Genomic DNA, 6,307 nt, shown 5'->3' with positions numbered 1-6,307 from the left:
GCAGCTGCCTGCTGCACAAGCCTGACCTCACCATCAGAGGCTCCAGTGAAAACCCAGGCAGCTGTCATAGTCACGCCCCTTCCAGGGTAGTCCGGTTTGTGGCACAGTGGGGCCACAACCCCCCCCCCCCCGAGCTCACGCCCACCAGTCAGGGCGCGAGCGTGACATTCTGACTGGCCAGAAGTTAGAAGCTACATCACAAGAACTCAATGTAAGTTTATGAAAGACAGAAAGAGGCGAAAACAAGGCAAGAACGAGGCCATAAAGAGGCTCTTATAGACTTATATTGATTAGAGGCCTCTGCGTCCCTCCATGAAACACTGGAGCAGCGGACAGGTCACAAACTGCAGGAAATAGAGCGGAGCGGCGGCGAAAACAGATGAAAACACCAGAAGGTGACTATCAGACAGTCGGTAGAAGTCTTGGATTTCAAGGTGCCCCTACAGCGATGAAGTAAAAAAAAATGCTGGAGTGGTGCTTTAAAGGGAATCTGTCACCCCCAGGATGTACAGTACAGACCAAAAGTTTGGACACACCTTCTCATTTAAAGATTTTTCTGTATTTTCATGACTGTGAAAATTGTACATTCACACTGAAGGCATCAAAACTATGAATTAACACATGTGGAATTATATAATTCTCTTGATGAGCTTCAAGAGTTCGTCACTGGGAATGGTTTTCAATTCACGGGTGTGCCCTGTCAGGTTTAATAAGTGGGATTTCTTGCCTTATAAATAGGGTTGGGACCATCAGTTGTGTTGTGCAGAAGTCTGGTGGATACACAGCTGATAGTCCAACTGAATAAACTTTTAGAATTTGTATTAAGGCAAGAAAAAAGCAGCTAAGTAAAGAAAAACGAGTGGCCATCATTACTTTAAGAAATGAACGCCAGTCAGTCCAAAAAATTGGGAAAACTTTGAAAGTGTCCACAAGTGCAGTGGCAAAAACCATCAAGCGTTACAAAGAAACTGGCTCACATGAGGACCGCCCCAGGAAAGGAAGACCAAGAGTCACCTCTGCTTCTGAGGATAAGTTTATCCAAGTCACCAGCCTCAGAAATTGCAGGTTAACAGCAGCTCAGATTAGAGACCAGGTCAATGCCACACAGAGTTCTAGCAGCAGACAGATCTCTACAACAACGGTTAAGAGGAGACTTTGTGCAGCTGGCCTTCATGGTAAAATAGCTGCTAGGAAACCACTGCTAAGGACAGGAAACAAGCAGAAGAGACTTGTTTGGGCTAAAGAACACAAGGAATGGACATTAGGCCAGTGGAAATCTGTGCTTTGGTCTGCTGAGTCCAAATTTGAAATCGTTGGTTCCAACCACTGTGTCTTTGTGCGACGCAGAAAAGGTGAACGGATGGACTCTACATGCCTGGTTCCCACCGTGAAGCATGGAGGAGGAGGTGTGATGGTGTGGTGGTGCTTTGCTGGTGACACTGTTGGGAATTTATTCAAAATTGAAGGCATACTGAACCAGCATGGCTACCACAGCATCTTGCAGCGGCATGCTATTCCATCCGGTTTGCGTTTAGTTGGACCATCATTTATTTTTCAACAGAACAATGACCCCCAAACACACTTCCAGGCTGTGTAAGGGCTATCTGACCATGGAGGAGAGTGATGGAGTGCTGCACCAGATGACCTGGCCTCTACAGATGGTTTGGTGTGAGCTGGACCACAGAGTGAAGGCAAAAGGGCCAACAAGTGCTAAGCATCTCTGGGAACTCCTTCAAGATTGTTGGAAGACCATTCACGGTGACTACCTCTTGAAGCTCATCAAGAGAATGCCAAGAGTGTGCAAAGCAGTCATCAAAGGAAAAGGTGGCTACTTTGAAGAATCTAGAATATAAGACATAATGTCAGTTGCTTCACACTTTTTTGTTAAGTATATAATTCCACATGTGTTAATTCATAGTTTTGATGCCTTCAGTGTGAATGTACAATTTTCATAGTAATGAAAATACAGAAAAAATCTTTAAATGAGAAGGTGTGTCCAAACTTTTGGTCTGTACTGTATATGACCTATTAATATGGGCATACAGGTAATAGAAATGTTACACTAGTCCTACCTGTATGCCTCATATTAATGGTCTTGTTGCTGAGAAATGTTATATTCTTTCCTTATGCTAATGATTTCTTCCAGGCTCCGGAGCATGCGATGCTTGTAAGATATCGGTATTGTAGTATTCGGTCACTATGTGGCAGTAATGTGGTCCAGCCATGGTGTGACGGGATTTGTCCCTTGCATGTGGTATTATTGTTAATTTTAAAAAATGTATGTGTCACATTCCCTTAAAGAAACAAAAATAAAAATATACCTAAAAAAAGAGTACAGGATATTTTAACAAATGTTTAATAGGTTAGAGTAGGGCAGGGCCCGGCCAAAAGTGTCTACCTTGTCTTGGTGGCAGCTTAAAAAAAATCTTTTTGCAAAACAAAAGCTGATGGCTATGCGTGATATGGTATTCGATGGGAACTGATAATGTGCGATTGGTGAAGACGTGGTGCAGAAGTGGACTTTTTCTATGAGTGGGCGATGGGACTGGTGAAGGTTCAAGGGTTGGAGGTGGGGCTGGGGTGAAGCTTGGCAGAGTCTCAAGGGGGCCAAAACATGTTGCCAGTATGGGGCCCCAAAATTCTTGATGGCAGGCCTGCAGCCACATATGGGGTATTTACACATTCAGCAGAAATTGTGGGACAAATTCTGGTGGCAATTGTACCCATTTACCAGTGTGAAAATGTAAAATCTGGGGATAAAACAAAATTTTGGTGGTAAAAATGTAATTGTTTTTTCGTCACTGCCCAATGGTATAAAATTCTGTGACACAACTGTGGTGTCAATCTGATCACTGTAGATGAACTCATTGAGAGGTGTAACATACATAGTAACATAGTTATTAAGGTTGAAGGAAGACTTTAAGTCCATCTAGTTCAACCCATAGCCTAACCTAACATGCCCTAACATTTTGAACCCATGTGGCAAACAGTAAACTCCACATTGGGGAAAAAAATTCCTTCCCGACTCCACATACGGCATTCAGACTAGTTCCCTGGATCAACACTCTCTCAACGAATCTAATATGTATAACCTGTAACATTATACTTTTCAAGAAAGGTATTCAGTCCCCTCTTAAATTTTAGTAATGAATCACTCATTACAACATCATATGGCAGAGAGTTTCATAGTCTCACTGCTCTTACAGTAAAGAATTTGTGTCTCTTATTATGCTTAAACCTTCTTTCCTCCAGATGTAGAGGATGCCCCCTTGTCCCTGTCTCACGTTTATGAGTAAAAAGATCATTAGAAAGTTCTTTGTACTGTCCCCTCATATATTTATACTTTAAGATCACCCCTTAGCCTTCGTTTTTCCAAACTAAATAGCCCCAAGTGTAATAACCTGTCTTGGTATTGCAGACCCCCCAGTCTTCTAATAACCTTGGTCGCTCTTCTCTGCACCCGCTCTAGTTCAGCTATGTATTTCTTATACACCGGAGACCAGAACTGTACACAGTATTCTAAGTGTGGTAAAACTAGTGACTTGTATAGAGGTAAAATTATATTCTCCTCATGAGCATCTATGCCTCTTTTAATGCATCCCATTATTTTATTTGCCTTTGTAGCAGCTGCCTGACACTGGCCACTGAATATGAGTTTGTCATCCACCCATACACCCAGGTCTTTTTCATTGACGGTTTTGCCCAGTGTTTTACAATTAAGCACATAGTTATACATCTTATTACTTCTGCCCAAGTGCATCACCTTACATTTATCCCCATTAAAGCTCATTTGCCATTTATCAGCCCAAGCTTCTAGTTTATATAAATCATTCTGTAATATAAAATTGTCCTCTGTATTGATTACCCTGCAGAGTTTAGTGTCATCTGCAAATATTGAAATTCTGCTCTGAATGCCCCCTACAAGGTCATTAATAAATATGTTAAAAAGAAGCGGGCTCAATACTGACCCCTGTGGTACCCCACTGCTAACCGCGACCCAGTCCGAGTGTGCTCCATTAATAACCACCCTTTGTTTCCTATCCCTGAGCCAGCTCTTAACCCACTTACACATATTTTCCCCTATCCCCATTGTTCTCATTTTATGTATCAACCTTTTGTGTTGCACCATATCAAACGCTTTTGAGAAGTCCGTATACACCACGTCCACTGCATGTCTTGGTCCAGTCCAGAAACTGTAAAGCGCTGCAGAATATGTTAGCGCTATATAAAAATAAAGATTATTATAACTTACCTCTTCATAGAGGTTTATCAGATTAGTCTGACAGGAACCTCGTAAACCCATGTAGATATTGGGTCATGAGCTTATTCCTCTTCAGATACTTCAGCATAGCATCTCTTAGAATGCCCTCCAGGATTTTACCCACAGTAGAGGTTAAGCTTACTGGGCTATAATTACCGAGTTCAGTTTTTGTTCCCTTTTTAAATATTGGCACCACATTTGCTATACGCCAGTCCTGTGGTACAGACCCTGTTATTATGGAGTCATTGAAGATTAAAAATAATGGTCTATCAATGACTGTACTTAATTCCTCCAGTACTCGGGTTGTATCCCATCTGGGCCCAGAGATTTGTCAATTTTAGGCATTTTTAGATGCTGCCGTACTTCCTGCTGGGTTAGGCAGGTGACATTTAGGCTCTGTGCCCATGTTGCAGAAATGCTGAGGAAATGTCCGCAGCATTTCCGCAACTCCCTGCCACGGGTAAAACGCATGCGGAATTCGCATGCGTTTTCCCGCAAAACACAAGCGTTTTGCAAGCGTTTTTAGCTTGCAGAATGCTTGCGTTTTCTAAGCGATTTGAAGCATCGCTTGCTATGCAGCATCAATAGTAAAAGATAGAATGTTAAAAAAAAAAAAAATGTGGTTATTCTCACCCCAGATCTCCTCAGCGTCGCTCCCGATACGTTCCGTTACCAGGGATGCTTTGCGTGAAGGACCTTTGTGACGTCACAGTCGTGTGACCTCAACGTCATTCCAGGTGATACGCGCAATGCATCCCTGGGAACGGATGCTGCCGCGTGCATCGCTGAGAGCCAGGAAGACTCCGGGGGCCATCAGACGGTGAATATATCCCTATTTTTTATTTTAATTCTTTTTTTTTTACATGAATATGGATCCCCGGGCCTGAAGGAGAGTCTCCTCTTTCCAGATCCTGGGTACCATCCGCAGATGAAGTGCTCACTTTACCAATGTGGGCATAGTCACATGAGTAAAGTGAGAGTTTCAATGCAATCCTGTGGCGGCGGAATCGCCGCAATTCCGCAGAAATAATGATCATGCTGTGGATTTTACCGCTATGCGATTCTGCAGCGGGATAAACCGCAGCATGGGTACAGCAACTGCGGAATCCCATAGGATTGCATGGGAATGCATTCTTTAAGCGTTTCCGCTGCAGCAAAAAACGCGTCAGAAACGCATAAAAAATGCAACGTGGGCACACAGCCTTAATGGGAGATTCTTGATATCACTAATCATGTTGTCTGCCATGGGATTTTCTTGTGTAAATACTGTTAAAAAAAGTCATTTAGCATATTGGCTTTTTCCTGCTATACCCATTGCTAAAAAAATCACTATATTAAAGTAGTAATTAAAGAGAACCGGTCATATAAGAATCACTATTAACCTGCAAATATGGGATTCATCTGCGGGTCAATCGCATTCTGAAGCTGCCTGACGTCCACACTGAGAGCCTCGCTGTTAGTAGGAAATGAACTTTATTCATCCCAGCAGCCTCGGGTTTTTAGTTATAGGCTAGGTTCACATCGCATTAGGGCATTAAGTTAAATGGATGCGCCAACGATGTGTCCCAAATTATTTTTTGCAATCGCGCTAATGCATGCATTGATGCATGGTTGCATTGTGTCGGCATGCGTTAGCAATAGAGTTAAATTATTATTATTATTATTTATTTATATAGCACCATTAATTCCATGGTGCTCTGCATGAGAAAGGGGTTACATACAGGGTTATAGATATCTTTTACAGTAAACAGGTTTACAGTGACAGACTGGTACAGAGGGGAGAGGACCCTGTCCTTGCGGACTTACATTCTATGGGTTAGTGGGGAAGAGACAGAAGGTAGGGGTGGGGCGGTGAGGCGGCGGTGAGGCGGCGGTGGCTTGGTTATTGTAGGCTTTCCTGAAGAGATGGGTTTTCAGGTTCTGTCTGAAGGATCCGAGGGTGGTGGATAATCGGACGTGTTGAGGCATGGAATTCCAGGGGATGGGGGATATTCGGGAAAAATCTTGGAGGCGGTTGTGTGAGGAACGAATAAGTGTGGAGGAGAG

The sequence above is a fragment of the Ranitomeya imitator genome, chromosome 1 (genome assembly GCF_032444005.1).
Source record: "Ranitomeya imitator isolate aRanImi1 chromosome 1, aRanImi1.pri, whole genome shotgun sequence".
Classification (NCBI taxonomy): Eukaryota; Metazoa; Chordata; class Amphibia; order Anura; family Dendrobatidae; genus Ranitomeya; species Ranitomeya imitator.
The sequence above is the reverse complement of the archived record's forward strand: the minus strand, read 5'-3'. Positions refer to the sequence as shown.